Source organism: Bidens hawaiensis, unplaced genomic scaffold (genome assembly GCF_021521415.1).
Source record: "Bidens hawaiensis isolate Kalapana, Puna unplaced genomic scaffold, B.hawaiensis_p1.1 tig00016475_1, whole genome shotgun sequence".
Taxonomy (NCBI): Eukaryota; Viridiplantae; Streptophyta; class Magnoliopsida; order Asterales; family Asteraceae; genus Bidens; species Bidens hawaiensis.
This window is the reverse complement of record NW_027492515.1, coordinates 198681-214941: the sequence shown is the minus strand read 5'-3', so window position 1 is coordinate 214941 and position 16261 is coordinate 198681. Positions and strand designations below refer to the sequence as shown.

At 35.2% G+C, this 16261-nt stretch overlaps 2 pseudogenes across 2 annotated transcripts; one reads left to right on the top strand and one right to left on the bottom strand.

Annotated features, from left to right (window-relative positions):
* The first annotated feature begins 106 nt into the window (after positions 1–106).
* Positions 107–6080, top strand: LOC143551624 (aminopeptidase M1-like; annotated as a pseudogene). The gene is made up of 18 exons (XR_013138534.1): positions 107–334; positions 1668–1813; positions 2436–2538; positions 2681–2870; positions 2965–3058; positions 3123–3276; positions 3350–3454; positions 3539–3655; positions 3771–3884; positions 3968–4150; positions 4226–4521; positions 4599–4720; positions 4803–4900; positions 4984–5161; positions 5250–5432; positions 5517–5594; positions 5677–5754; positions 5861–6080. The product of XR_013138534.1 is annotated as an aminopeptidase M1-like (transcript).
* A 7361-nt stretch (positions 6081–13441) lies between these two features.
* LOC143551618 (protein phosphatase 2C 16-like) lies at positions 13442–15980 on the bottom strand (annotated as a pseudogene). The gene is made up of 4 exons (XR_013138533.1): positions 15361–15980; positions 14642–14959; positions 14443–14548; positions 13442–13802 (listed from the first exon to the last, which is right to left on the bottom strand). The product of XR_013138533.1 is annotated as a protein phosphatase 2C 16-like (transcript).
* Between the last annotated feature and the right edge of the window lie 281 nt (positions 15981–16261).

Here is a 16261-nt window from a genome sequence, read left to right as displayed (position 1 = left end):
TTAAACGAGCTTACTTTTAGACTCGAGCTCTTATCCACCTTATAATATTAATAATCCTCTTTTAATCATCAACACAACTCCACTGAACTACTCACACCACCAACACATGGACGATCAAAACCAACAGCTTCATCACTTCAAAGGCCAACACAGGCTTCCTAAATTCGCAATTCCACATCGTTACAGCCTAACTTTAAACTCCAACCTTGACTTATGCACCTTCTCAGGCGATGTTACAGTTGATGTTTCCATCGTTGAATCCACTCGGTTCCTCGTCTTGAATTCGATTGATCTCGTGGTTCGCGAATCGGTTTTCGTGGACTCGAATAATAATGTAATCAGTTACTTCATTCATTTTGTGTGATCCGAGACTACCCGGAGCTCGACTCAACTTGTAAAGCTTGAGTTCGGTTCGCGAGTCGTTTTTTCAACTCCGAACTCGGCTTATTTTTTATTAATTGATTAATTTATATATGTTTTTAATTAAATTTCTATATTTTGAGAAAAATCTTAACAATTAATTGTAATCAGTTAGTTCATTCATTTTGTATGATCCTAGACTATCTCGAGCTCAGCTTGTTTTGAGCTCTTTTTCTAAAACTCGAGTTCGGCTCCCGAGTTGTTTTTCAAGCTCTGAGTTTGGCTCATTTTTTATTTATTAATTAATTTATATACGTTTTTAATTATTTTTATATATTTTGAGAAAAACCTTAACAATCTTAAGCTTGGCTCATTCAAGCTCTTTTTCTAAAGCTCGGCTCGGTTCGAGCACTTTTTCTAAATCTCAAGTTTGGCTCGCGAGTCGTTTTTCAAGCTCTGAATTCAGCTCGCTTTTTATTTATTAATTAATTTATATACTTTTTTTTATTATTTTTTATAGATTTTGAGAAAAACCTTAACAATCCTAAGCTCGGCTCACTTGAGCTCTTTTTCTAAAGCTCTGCTCTATTCAAGCTCTTTTTCTAAAACTCAAGTTCGGCTCGCGAGTCGTTTTTCAAGCTGTGAGTTTGGCTTGTTATTTATTTATTAATTGATTTTATATATGTTTTTAATTATTTTTATATATTTTGAAAAAAACCTTAACAATCCTAAGCCCAGCTCGTTTGAGCTCTTTTTCTAAAGCTCAAGTTCGATTCGTGAGCCTTTTTTCAAGGTCCCGTTCGACTCAGGCTTGGCTGGTTTATTATTTACTGATTAATTTATTAACGTTATTTTTATTGTATTTCAATATTTTGAGAGAACCTTAACAAGCTTAAGTTCGGCTCTTGCTCATGTGTAGTACCTTAAATGAGCTCAAGCTCGACTCGGGGCCGGCTCGTTTATTATTTATTAATTAATTTATATACATTATTTTATTATCTCTCTATTTATTGAGAAAAAAACTTTAACATGCATAAGTTTGGCTTGAGCTCGTGTGTGGTACCTTAAACGAGCCAAAGCTTGGTTCGAGCTCGTTAAGGAGTTGAAACTTAAAAGTACACTAGGATCGATAAGGCTCGACGAGCCTAAACGATCTTCTCATACAAGGCTTGAGCTCGGGCTCATTAACTAAACAAGCTCTGCTTTTTTTAAGCCTTTTAATAGTCTGATCTCGAGTAGCTCACGAGCGGCTATGGTCGTTTGCAACCCTATATTGTGGATGCTCACCAGGTGTTTGTGAAATGCAGAAAGTGGTTCCTAGTGAAGTGGTGGTGGACAATGATGTTGAGATGCTGGTGCTGGTTTTTAACGAGGCTCTCGGTGTAGGAGATGGTGTTTTGGAGATCAAGTTTACCGGGGTTCTTAATGAACACATGCAGGGTTTCTATAAAGGGTATAAGTAGGGATGCGTATGGATCGCTTTGGTTCTGGGCTAAAACCGAACCAAAACCGAAATGTCAGTTTTTGAGATTTTGAAAACCGTTCGTTTCAGTTTTTCGGGTTTTGGTCTGAGTTCGGTTTCGGTTATGCCATTTGAGGTTGAAAATTTTGAGCCAAAAAAAAGTTGGCCAAAAATAATGAATTTGGGGCTAAATCTATTGGTTAGTTAATAGTATATGAAACAAAATGAAATCTTAAGACGTTCTTTACCAAATATCAACTTCATGCTTGTGATTTTCATATGCATATCTTTTTTTTTAATGAGCTTAATTTCAAGTTTTTGATTACATCGAAACAGAAGGCAAGCGGGCAACAAGCTGCGCTACTACCTCTTTTTGAATTGCAAAACCCAATCTTTTAAAAACTACATAAAAAAATCTATACGCTCTGGTTTTTGGATTTAGTTACACGCATAATTGAAACCAAACCATAGTTGTTTTATTTTTTTTGTTTTGGTTCGGTTATTTTGGTTGTTATGGTTTCGGATCGATTTTATGCTATTTTTTACTTGAGGTCTGTTGACCTTTGACTTTTTATATAAATAAGAGCTATATTCATTTGATCATTTCTGGCAGGACCTATGTTGATGGAGGAGTGAGAAAGAATATGGCAATGACAAATTTTGAACCTTCCGATGCACGACGGTGTTTTCCATGCTGGGATGAACCTGCACTTAAGGTGTAACTAGTCATTATTTTGAATATTTATAATAATAATTAAAAAAAAAGTTACCATCCATTAAAGTTTCTAAATGAGTCAAGTAGTTTTATCAAAGTTGGTATTATAAAATATAACATTTTGATGCTCAAAATGCATGCAGGCTACCTTCAAGATAACAGTTGGCAATGTACCATTAGAGCTGACAGCATTATCAAACATGCCTGTCTCTGAAGAAACACTCAATGGAGATTTCAAGACCGTGTGTTTTAAAGAATCACCATTAATGTCAACGTATTTGGTGGCTGTTGTTGTTGGTTTGTTTGATTACGTCGAACAAACAACGCCCGGTGGTAATGTCATTTTATGTAAAATATACAAGTATAAATTTAATTCAGTTTCATTACCTCCAGCTTCTGTTTATCGGCTTGATTCACTTTCTTGCAGGAATTCGGGTTCGTTCATACTGTCCCGTTGGTAAGAGCGAGAATGGGAAGTTAGCATTAAGTATTGCAGTCAAGTCGATTGAACTTTATACAAAGTAAGTAACTTCATATATATAAACCATACGTCGTTAATTATTCAAACTTGTGGATACTTTATAGGTATTTTTCAATGCCTTACGTGCTTCCGAAGCTAGATATGGTAGGGGTTCCTGATTTTGGGGCTGGGGCCATGGAAAATTATGGGTTGATCACATTTCGTGAAACCGAGTTGCTTCATGATGATTTGAATTCAGCAGCAGCTAACACACAAAGAGTAGGAAAATATTTTTTAATCCGTATTTATCTTATTTACTTAATCATTATCTCTGGCACTGTTTTCATTTCAGCTTTTGATTGTTGTAACACATGAAGTTGGACACCAGTGGTTTGGTAACTTAGTGACAATGGAATGGTGGACTCATCTATGGCTCAATGAGGGTTTCGCAACATGGGTATTTGTTATACTTTTTTTTTTCTTTTAAATTTCAATTAAAAATTATTATCTTTATTATGATATATGATATGCGATAATCTAGGTAAGCTATTTTGCAACCGATACCTTATTTCCCGAATGGAGAATTTGGACACAGTTTCTTGAAGAGACTGCTGAAGGTCTCAAATTAGATTCAATGGAACAGTCACAGCCGGTTGAGGTGAACTAGTTATTATTATTATTATTATTATTATTATTATTATTATTATTATTATTATTATTATTATCAATGGCTTCAGTATTAGTTTTTTGTATAAATACATGTATTTATACAGGTGGAGGTATACATTGCTAGCTCGGAGATTGAAGTTTTTGATTCCATAAGCTACCAAAAAGGATCTTCTCTTATTCGTATGCTAAAGGAGTATCTCGGTGATGACGTTTTCCAGGTTATTGAAACTGTGAATTTCCTAAAATACCCTTCAATATCCTTTATATGTTTCTGATCTAGCTACTTGTTTGTTGAACATAGAAATCAATGATTTCTTACATGAAGAAATATGCGCACAAAAATGCAACAACAGACGATTTATGGAGCGTTCTTTCTGAAGAATCTGGTGTTGAAGTGAACAAACTTATGGACGTATGGATAAAGCAAACCGGGCATCCGGTTATATATGTTAAACTGGATGAGCACACTTTGCATTTTGAGCAGGTTAATCTATTTAAGCAGGATATGTTAAGACTCTTTTAAATAATATTAAATATAACATAGTTTTGCACTTTGCAGACTCGATTTACGTCATTGGGATTGCAAGTTGAAGGTCAATGGATAGTCCCAATAACTCTAGCAGTGGGCTCTTACAATAACCGCAAACAGTTTCTTTTAGAAACAAAAGTTGGAAAATGGGATATATCTGAGTTTGACCAGTCAAATGACAAGAGTCAAGAGGCTACTGAAAAACCATGGGTCAAAGTCAACGTCGGGTACACGGGCTTTTACAGGGTGAAGTATGATGGTGCACTCACAGCTAGATTGACAAAAGCCATAAAAGACAAAATGCTTGTCACCCGAAGATAAATTTGGTATGCCTATGTTCAAAATTTAGTTACTGTTACTGTTATTTTAATCTGCATTTTACCTGTAAATATTTTGTTTACAGGAATATTGGATGATACATATGCTCTTTGTGAGGCTGGTGAAGAGTCGATATTATCTCTTCTTACCTTGATGGATTTGTACAGAGAGGATCTTGATTACATTGTGTTATCAAGACTTATTAATGTAATAATCTTGTGAATTTTGCTAACTTTGCCAGCGACGAATAGGTGGCACTGACCTTTTTATTTCACTGCTTATGTGGCAGGCTTGTTATAGTACTGCAAAGGTGTTAAAAGATGCTATTTATGATCCATGGAATCATCTCAGCCAGTTCTTTGTGGATATCATTATATCGTCTGCAGAGTAAGTTACTTTCTAAATAGACGCGGTATATCATTTTGTAAAAATATAAAGTCACTTGATTAAAATATTTAAACTACTTCCAGGAAATTAGGCCTTGAACCAGTACCTGGAGAAAGCCATTTAAATTCAATGTTGAGGGAAGAAGTTTTTAAGGCCTTGGCTACTTTTGGCCATAAGGAAACTCATGAAGAGTTAAAGAATCGGTTACAGATTTATATAAACGATAAGTCGACACCCGTCTTTCCGGTTGGTATTAGAAGGGTACGTATTTATTAACAAGTTAATAGTATTAATAACCATTTTTTAATAATTCAAGTACTAACTTTTAGAGCCTTCTTATTTTCTTCAGGCTGCTTACATTTCTATAATGAGAACTTCAAGTGTTACCAACAGAAGCGGGTTTGATTCCCTACTAAAGCTATATAGAGAAGCCGATGCAATTCAAGAGAAAGTAAGAATTTTGAGTCATCTAGCTTCTTCTCCAGACCCGGAATTAGTCAAAGAGGCTTTAAACCTCATGTTAACTGATGAGGTATGTTATTCAATTACTTTTTTAAACATTATGCTTAATCCAGCTAAATTGTTCCATAATTCTGTTTAACGTTTGTCCTAACAGATTCGAGAACAAGATACAATATATGTAACTGCACGCATAAGCTTCGAAGGCCGTGAAACAGCATGGATATGGCTAAAGGTGGGAGCATAATATTGATACTTGTATTCTGTAATCAGTGTTAATTAATGATTTTATGAAAAACAATAAATAAATAATTCAGGAGAACTGGGATGTGATCGTGAAGCGATCAGGTCAAGGGATGGTGTTCCATCGTTTCATAAGAGACATAGTGACAACGGTAAGTAGTCTCAAACCTTACAAACTGAAATAATAAAGGTTGCAGTTTTGATCCATTTATATAAACTTTATACATATTTGATGAAATTGTTTGCATCACATTTCAGTTTAGCAGTCATGAGATGGCAAAAGAGATGGAAGACTTTTTTAGCAGCCGAGTGACGCCTTCGTTTGTCAGGATCTTGAACCAAAGCATAGAACAAATCCGAATCAAAGCCAAATGGATCGAAAAAATTAGACAGGAAGAGTCCCTTATACCTAAGTTAGCCAGAGGATTGACCAAACATCCAATGCAAACATAGAGTACCTTCTATACATGTGTGTATCATGTATGTATATTTTGTATTAATAAAGCCTTTTTGTGTCCAATGTGTATAACATATCAAGGCTAGACAGTAGACACCATATAATATGCATGTAATTGTATATATTCCTTTTAAACTTATAAAACATTATGACATTTGTCTAAATGTGTATTGATTACATTTCCGGAATAGATGGATTGTTTGGTGCTGGAATCAATTAAATTATAAAACAATTACATATATATAATTTGTTTTAATTATTCTTTCGTTATCTAAACAGCTAAAGGATATCACTCAAAAGTCAATTCCTCACATGTTTTTATAGTTTTTATGAAGCATGTCTTTATTATTGGCATTTCACATACCCACGTCACAACTACTACTAGAAACACAATATAAAAAATATATATAGCAAAATATAAATAAATTAAAATGACAATATCTAATATACATTTATACCTGTAAAAAATAAAACCCACCATTTATAAGACTTCAGCAATAAGCATATGTCGGATTCAATTCTATTAAAACGTAAAATAAGAACCATTAAATGTCACTTGGGCCTGATCCTGGGCCTGGCCCAATTTTAGACATTCTCTCAAGCTTTAACCCGGCCCTGAACCGTGCAATGAAGCTATCAGCTTTGGTATCCACGTCTGGGACGGGAAACAAAAGCCCGGTCTCCGGTGTCGTCATGTCCACGTTTGACGATGGAGATTGGGCCTCATCACTGTCAGGGGACGCGCTTCTGGAACTAAGTGTACTTTGCAACCTGACAAAGTCACCTTCCACTGCGAATTTCCAGTCTGGCATTTTGAACGGGGGTAGTGGCGGCGGTGGTGGAATTTGCTTCATTGGAGATTCTCCACCGCTTGAGCTGTCGTCAATGCCGGTGAAGCCCGTCATCATCAAAGATGCTCCGGGCTTGTCGGTAATGAACGGAGCCACACTAGTTATAGTGACTTGTCGAGCATAATTTGTAGTACGCGGTGGTGGCGGTGGCGGTGTGATTGACGTAAACTTATTTCGATGGTGCTCTTTTCCACCACTCTCCGTCATCACGCGTGGGTATGACTGTGGTGACGCTAACTGTTGAGACTGGTGCAAAAGAGCACCTAAATTGTCAACACTTCGGTTCCTCAGCCTCTTTTTCTTCTTTTTATGATGGAAAGACGTAAAGAAGTCTTTTCCTACACTGTTGTCGTCGTCTGTCTTCCGTTCACTCAACGGTAAAACAGGTGACGGCAATGTTGAATCCTGCAGCGGACCCATAATCGGGGACAATATTCTTCCTGGTTCAGAGCTTCTAGTTCTTCTCTTCTCCACCTCACCTCTTTCCCTTTCATTTTTCCCGCCTTTTTGATCCGACGACGACTTTACTTCCGACGATGTCATTTTACCCATCCCGGACCCACCGCCTCTTCCTCGCCGGTGCCGGTGCCGAAGTAAATTCCGGTCAGACTCCAAAACATGATAATAATCAAAATGTGTGTCATCAGAAAACCTCCATGGATCTCCGGCATGGTGGTTCCACGGTGGCGACAGTTCCCGGAGATCAGGATAAGAAATGCTAGTCCTATGCCTTCTTAACCCATACATATTCGGAGCTCCGGTTAACTGCTCCAGCTCACTCTGGTCATACCCATTATCAAGATTCAATCTTTCAACATACCCATCATCAAGATTCAATTTTTCATCAAACCCATGATCAAAATTCAATCTTTTAGCATACCCATGATCAAGATTCAAATTTTGATCAAACCCATGATCAAGATTCAGTTTTTGATCAAACCCATTATCAAGATTCAATCTTTGATCAAACCCATGATCAAGATTCAATCTTTGATCATTATTGATGTTTCTACTAAGAAACCCAAACACCAAGGCAATGAAAACCAATATCAAGTTGATGGAATCCCAGCTTCTTTTAACTAAACTTGGTCTAAAGACATTGGATGATAAACTTATAAGATATGGGATAATGAGCACCATTGAAAGGATTGCAAGTAATAACAAGAAGATGATCAAGGCAAAGGAGTTGAAGAACATGGAGGAGATATGGCGGTTGGTGGTGGTGGTTTGAATCCAAAATGGTGATGTTGGTGTCTGTTGTTGTTCATCATATTCTTCTTCTTGTTACATGAGTTTTGGTGGTGAGAGAGAAAAAGATGTTTCATGTTTTGCTTTAAGCATTTTGGTTGGAAGAGATGTAAGTGTTTGGTAATGTTTATATGGGTTGCTTTGTAATGTTGGCTGCATATTTGTATAATTGTATTGGTACAATGCATGTCTGGCTTAATAATAACATAATGCCATAGCTAAAATAAGTGAGTATAGTTGTACCTTTTTCAAGCTTTAATAACCTGAAAAATGTTACAATGTTGCTCAAGAAATTATTATATATGACAACTTTGGTGCTGCAAAAACCTTTCGTAAGAGAGCTTCCCAGCCTTTTCGTGAGAGAGTTTGCGAATTAGGGCCGGGGTTTATTTGGGGAGAAAAAGTACAAAACCGTCCCTCATGTGAGGTGCACGATGATGGGCTTAACGACCAAACTTATCAGGCTAGTGGGATCAGGTTTAATTGCAAGTGAAATGAAACCATAAGGACGAAAATCGTAAATTGGAAATCATTGGACTAAAACCGTAGATTTGAACAAACCACCAGGACAAATATCTTATCAAGAGATAATTGAAAGACAAATTGTACAAAAGGAAATTTTGTATTGCACGAGCTTGTTAACAATTAAAAGGAATAGTAGTTGTGTATTAGTGGTGAAGAAATATTAGAAGGGTTAACCTAATATCTCGATCTTAGAAGGGTTAACCTAATACGTACCTTGACCGGAGGGTTATATCTAATATGATCTTTATGATTAGGAATCGATGCAACCTGCAAAACAGAATACCATGAGCTTGATACGAGAAGGGGAATAGGGGGAGTGTTCTTGTAACCACCCTCCAGCGTGTCAATTATTATGGGTATTGAGAGAGTAATCATAAGAGTGGAAGAGTGAGGATTAACCGTTGGTTTAAGTGTGGTATTTATAGTCAAAGAGGTAGAGGATGATTGGACAGGTTGTCACTATCAGTGGAATCTTCTATTCTTGTGGGATCATGTTTAAGGTTTCCGATTGGCTGCGACAACTGATGGAAAAGGACGGTTGTCACATGTCCATGTACAGTGTTGGAGACCGCTGATAGGTCAATCGTGCATTTGTGGCCCTTTTTGTACTGGTTGTCACTTAAAGGAATCTTGCACCGTGATTGGCTTGGGGACTAGCCGTTATACACTATTTGTTTCTCCTGTGGGTGACAAGTCTTGTGCCCATGAGCTTATGATGTGTTCAAAAGTTGTTTCACAGATGGTGGAAGAAGGCTTACGGGTGACTGTGGTTGTCTCACAGACCCTGTTCAGGACCGCGTTGTAATTTTGTTTAGTGGTGTGGATGGGTCCAAGACCCTATCTCTACAAGTGGTTACTTGTTGGTGAAAAAAAAAACAAGTATACTTCAACCAAAACTTTTAAGCAAAAGATAGTATATAATGTGTTTAGGGCTAGACAAATAACTTGTAGTGCCAAACTTAGTTTTTGTATTAGGTTGATCTAACCAACTAATATAAACTGTGAGCTAAGTACTATTTGAATGCATGCATCTTATGCACAGGTATGTAAAAACTCACACACATTGTAAAAATTTTTTACTCACAAAGGGTTATGAAAAGAAAAATAAATGCTGATTTTTTCTTATTTAAATGAAAGATGCATTTTTGTTTGAGTAACGGACACTTTTCCTCTTGGTTGTCATGGCATGCTTAATTAATTGCTTATTTTCTTCCCTATTTTAAGATAGGAATAAAACTTCAAAACAGGTTTTGAGTTATTTGTTATGAACACGACCAATTTTTTATTATTTATCTCACATCTATTTATATTTAAACAGTTTTCTTTTATAACTTTTGACTTTCCAGTCATCCTTTGCATTTGACAAAAAAAAAAGAAAAAAGAAAAAAAATGAGATAATCTAAATACTTCATTGAGTGATAATCTGTATACACATTAAAATTTAAACCTAAAAATCAAAGCAAAAATTCGTTACAAATTATTCTATCTCTTGCTTATCACTTTAATCCAACATGTTTACCTATACATGTTTGCGGGTTCAGTTTCAATCTGTTTATACTAAACCTAAGTTTACAAATTCATGTCAGGTTTGTGTTATGCCAAAAATTCATATGGTTAATATTTACCGTTATATGAAACAGTTATCTTAAAAGCTTAAAGTAACATGGGCCATTAGGCATATATGATGACATCAATGAGAGGTGGTTTAGGACAATTAATATTTGCATATAAACTATATAAACTAAGGTCACAACATCGCATGTCTTGAAGGAATGACAGCTTCATTTCTTTCTACACGTCTCCATGCATAGAACACAACTTGCCATCTATTATATAATAAGTACATGAAGTTGTTAGGACACACATATATATATATATATACACACACAATATATATGTTTACTAATTAATAAACCTTGGGCCACAAGTAATGATATTGAAGCTTTGGGGAAAATATTATTTAGTTAAGTTTGAATAATAACAAGTTGGTTAACTATACTATTTAATTAATTTTGGAGTCATAGTTATCTAGCAAATTTGGTTGCAGTCTAACATGTTTACGTTAGTCTATAATTACCAAGCTATCGTAAGGATTGTAATCAAGGTTTTAAATTAGTTTTCTTTATCAATAAACATGATTAGAGTTAGTTAAGTTATTGCTTTGTCTTTCATATCGAATCCACCACTTGAGATTTAACATATTTTCTTAAAATTGAATTGCTTTCGTAGCGAAAAATTTACTATACATCCTTGAATTTGCGTCGTCTCTAAGATATCTTTTGGATTATTATCAATATTATTTTTTGCTAATGAAAAATTTTGGTCTTGTGCACTACAAAACAATTATGATACTTATGATGTTTATATCAATATTCATATTAATTTTATATAAAAGGAATAATCAATTAGTAACCAAAGGATACAATAAAACATGATTGATTAGAAAAGGAAACATAGGCTATACTCAGGGGCGGACCCACATAGTGTGGATCGGGGTCCCGGGAAACCAATGTTTTTTAAAAATTTATTAGAAGCGGTATATTAAATTTTTTGAGGACCCCATAAGATTTAATACTTGGAACCCATACTATTAATGTTGATGTGGTCTGGTGGAAAATCCCTTGTTTTATCTTTGAAAGGTCATGAGTTCAAGTCTTACAAGGCTCAGTTTTTGGTTTTTTGTGTTAATTTTTAGTGTTAATCAATCATTTGATTGCTAATGTTGCAATGATAACTTTGGAAACATTCAAACACCTCTAAAATACATATCATTGTTTTCAACTTTATGCATGGTTTTCTTTAGAAACATTCAAACACTTTAAAATATCAGTTTTATTTTTCACTAGTTTAAGTTAATGGTTTTCAACACATGCTTATGAAAGGGTGGATCTAGGTTCTATCTCAAAAATGTTTAAGAAAGGGAAAACAAAGTGTTTATGTGTCAACCCGACCCATTTTGACCCGTTCAGGTAGTGATGATTGAAAAGAAAGTTTTATTATGATATTGTTTTTTATTATGTTCTTCGCCTCGACCCGACCTGAACAACGACCGACCCGAAAAATTTGAACACCGAAAATATGGGACCCCATTGGCAAAAAATCCTGGGTCCGCCACTGGCTATACTGTATAATGACAATTATAATTTATTAGAGAAGTTAAAATTAAAATACAATAATAATACTGTTTAGAGACATGACATGTTTTGTGTAGTAGTTGTCACATTGATGTCATTTGTTACTAGAATTTAAAAAGTGAAGTATATTTCACATAGTGGAATATTTTATAAAAAATCTTCATATGACAAGTGATAGGTATGGTCGGACTAAGGATAAGCAGGAAGACATCCAACTTTGGCTAGTAACAAAAAACAAATAATAATAATAATATTTATTGGAAGGTTTATTAGATTTTAATAATTCCTATTGGTTGGTATTGGCCGATAATAATCTTTATTCATTTTATGACGGTCCAAAATTTCAAAAAATTGCCCCCCCAATGATACACCATTAAACAAGACTTAATGACGTTATACTTTTTTCCGAATTTCAAACTATTGTTTTAGAGCTTTTGTTCGGAAATAGGATATGAGTCGATTGATGTAAAACTTAGCTCGAAACGATGATCCAAACGACTTGATTTTTGTTAATTGTAAGTTCAAACAACTGAATTGAATCATTGTTTTGTCGTTTTAGAGCACCGTTTCGAACGAAGCTTTACATCAATCGACTCGTATCATCCTTCTGATCAAAAACCCTAAAGCATTAGTTTGAATTTCGAAAAAAGTATGACGCCGTTAAGTCATTTTTAATGGGAGACCATTGGGGGCCAACTTTTTTAAATTTGGGACCGCCAGCACTATAAAATGAATAGGGATTATTATCGACCAATACCAATCAATAGGGATTATTAAAATCCAATAAACCTTATTGAAATTGTGTAATTTAATTAGTAGATTCTTATTTTTCTTATATATCTTGTGTCTAAGGGATGTTAACGGGCCACGACGATTTTTAGTCACAATAACGTCATTTAAAAAGAAACTTCTTAATTTGGTTCGGGGATAGAACGAGATTTGATAAAAATGGGTACAAGTCGAAATGAGCAATTTTATACTGCCTTTCATTATGCCCAATGATAATTCATATTGAAAATTTAACCGGTGAAACTCATGATATTCACTTTCGTTATATAAAATAACCCCACTTGCACAATGATTAATATACATAAATTTCACTCACATGGTGATTAATAGCGAGATGATGAAACATGCATTTCTTGTTGGTGAAACCGAGTGAAAATCAAAGATAAATATATAGCAACGTCACTCATTAAATTGCTATAATGGATAATTAATTATTAGATATCCATTAAAATATATATAATTTTTCACACTGAAATAAAAGAATATTATTTGTTCGTTTCGGGGGAATATTATTTGTTCATTTGGAAGGTCATTTGCTGGTTTGGGAGGTCATTTGTTCATTACGGTGGTCATTTGTTCATTTGGTAGGTCGTCTGTTTGTTTGGGATGTTCGTTTGGGAGGTCATTTGTTCGTTTATCACTCATCAAATCACCAGATGGAAAACAATTATTATATATATAGCATACATCTAAGCAGTCTGTGTCTACAAACTATATTATAACAGTACACACATTTAAAGCCCATATGTAAAATGAATGGACTAACAATGAGAAAGAAAACCCAAACCCAAACCCAAACCAAAACAAAAACATTAACTTGTCTTCTATAAAAAACATTATCCAACCAACCAACAAACAATATTAAGATTTTGTTTTAAACCTTCTTTGAGCCTTAAGATCCACCACAATCACTGATATATTGTCATTACTTCCTTTCTGTAACGCCGACATCGTAAGGTAATCCGCCGCTGCTTGCGCTGCAGGATCCACCCCGCTAACATCTCGTTCCACTATTTTCCCGATATTTTTCTTGTGCCAGATCAGGATCCGTTTTCTTGCGACCTCACACGCTTCTTAGTTTGACATTACGTCCCATAATCCGTCACTTGCTAATATCAGGCACTCGTCTTCTCGGGCCCGGGCTGTGAACGTGACTTCTGGTTCGGGTATTATCGATGGTTTTAAATACCTATCACCTGCGAAACACATAAAAGAGTAAAAAATATGAAACGAATAATTTTTCCATTACAACTTATAAAACTATTCGAAGTGGCAATTCAATCCATATGGATTATGTTTTATCTTTAACGAGCCAAAAGGGTGAAAACAATTCAATGGATTGAATGCCTTGTGAGTAGGGGCTGTGTAAACGAGCTGAGTTGAACCCAGGCTCGCCTAGGCTCAAGCTTGGCTCTTTCGAGCTCTATTTGAAATGCTTGAGTTGGGCTCAGCTCAGCTCGGCTCGTTTATTAGTTATTAATAACTGCATATATATATGAAAGGGTTCATATATACTATTTAGTTAATTTTATCAGAAATATAAATTAAACAAATAATAGGCTCAAAATCCAGCTCGAGCTTAGCTCACTTAATAAACAAGTTATTTTAGGTTCTAGCTCGAGCTCAGACTCGTATAAGCTCAGGTTGTTTAAGCTAGGCTCAATTCAAGCTTTTAGCAAGCTGATCTCGAGTAGCTTGCCTCATTTACACCCCTAGTTGCAAGTAACCCAAATTGTATACTTAATAAACTTCCTTAATCATTTTATTTATAAAGTTACGTTATTAATGCCATACAAAATTACCCATTTTACCACCCATAGAAATACTGAGACTCACGAATGGATCTTGACATCGCGAGCACACCAAAAACACGGTGACCTTGCCATTGTATAACCTTTCCCCCCGCTGCCTCAATTCTTGCATATTCATCTTCCCTATTTGGCTAAATAATCAGGCATTCAAGCAACAAGTTAGATTTTTTATAAATAAAAAAACATTTATATTAACATTCAACAGCAGGAGAAAAAAGGTTTACTTTATGGTCATTTGATAAAGCTATGGCTTCTTTGCCACGATAAAGCACAGCTCGAGAATCGCCACAATTTGCAACTACAATATGTGATGAACATATTAATGCCACCACAGCAGTGGACCCTACGGTTTCAGGTGCCACTGGTTCAGAAGTTGCAGTCCCGCTGACCCCATTATCTACCTTCTGAAAACAATTCGTGAGCACTTTCTCCCAACGTATTCGTACACTGTCGTTGACCGTCCCTTTGATCAATTCTTGTTTCATGATTTTTAATTCCTCTTGTAACGCGACATGGACACGATCCCGACAGTAATTGGCAACCTAAATCAAGAATAATTCAATTTCAGTTTTTATCTCTACAGGTCAAACAATAATACTAGCTTAAAAAGAAAGAAAAGGTAACATGGGTCGGGTCAAACATCGGTCAAAAGTGTTATTTTAATGCATAAGACTGCTAAATCATTACTGAGATAATAAGAATCAAATAAGATAATCATTTGATAAAGGAGATAGTCATTTAGTAAAATCTAAAAAAGCAATAAAATAATTTTACGGTTAATTCAAAAGTCAAATTTCTTACGTCTATTACATACCTAATTTTTCAAATGTGATTATTTTAATACTAAATATTCAAAACGCACGTCTATACAAAAACTTAAAAATGATCTAATCGGATTCTTCAAACTTGTGTTAACATAAACTAAGAAGGTTTCAAGAAATACCTGAGCTCCACCATGGCCGTCGTAAACACCAAAAAAATGAGCCGTTAAATCACTCAAATTTGTATTCAATGCATGATCCATAACAAGCATCTTAATTGGTATTTTCATAAACTGAGGAACTGCAATAACAGCATCTTCCATTTCCGGCCTTCTACCGCGAATCGAATTAGATCCCCAAAGCGGTAAATACTCCAACTCGAAAACACTTTTTACAACTTTACTATGCATCTTATCAGCAATCGCCATTACAGACGCTTTCAAAGTATGCTCATTTGTCGTAGCTTCCAAACTAATCACTTTCGCAACTATTTGACCATTATCTATGCCCTCGATCGCCATTACCGACGCCTTTAAACTACCCGAATTCGCATTCATGGCTAGCAATTCACTATTAATTTCAATCGGCACGTCCCCAACCGACATAACTTCATCACCATCACTTTCTTGAATCATGATTTGATCACCAACAATGGTTTCGGTAAACAGATTCATGTGAGCGAAATCCACGTGATTTTGTCGAGGGGGCATTTTCGGAAATCGGATTGGTTAAACTAAACGTAACTGAAACCGTAGACGGCATCTCTTCCATTTAACAACTTTTTCTTTCAAATTACACAAATCTTCAAAAACTTGATATACACTAATTACATCAACTTCAACTATTTAACATAACCCCTTAATCTTGATCACTAATTCTAGCTTCATTAACCATCAAGAACACCTAAATGTTGACTAATCAAGATTTGGTCAACAGATCAGATGTGACAACTGACAACAACTGGATCTAATAATCCATTATCAATAAAACAAGAAATTGGGATTCTTTAAATTCTGCAAAAGATTTCAAGATTCTTGAAACTACAAAAACAAAAACCCAAATCCTACTTTTCAATTAATAAAC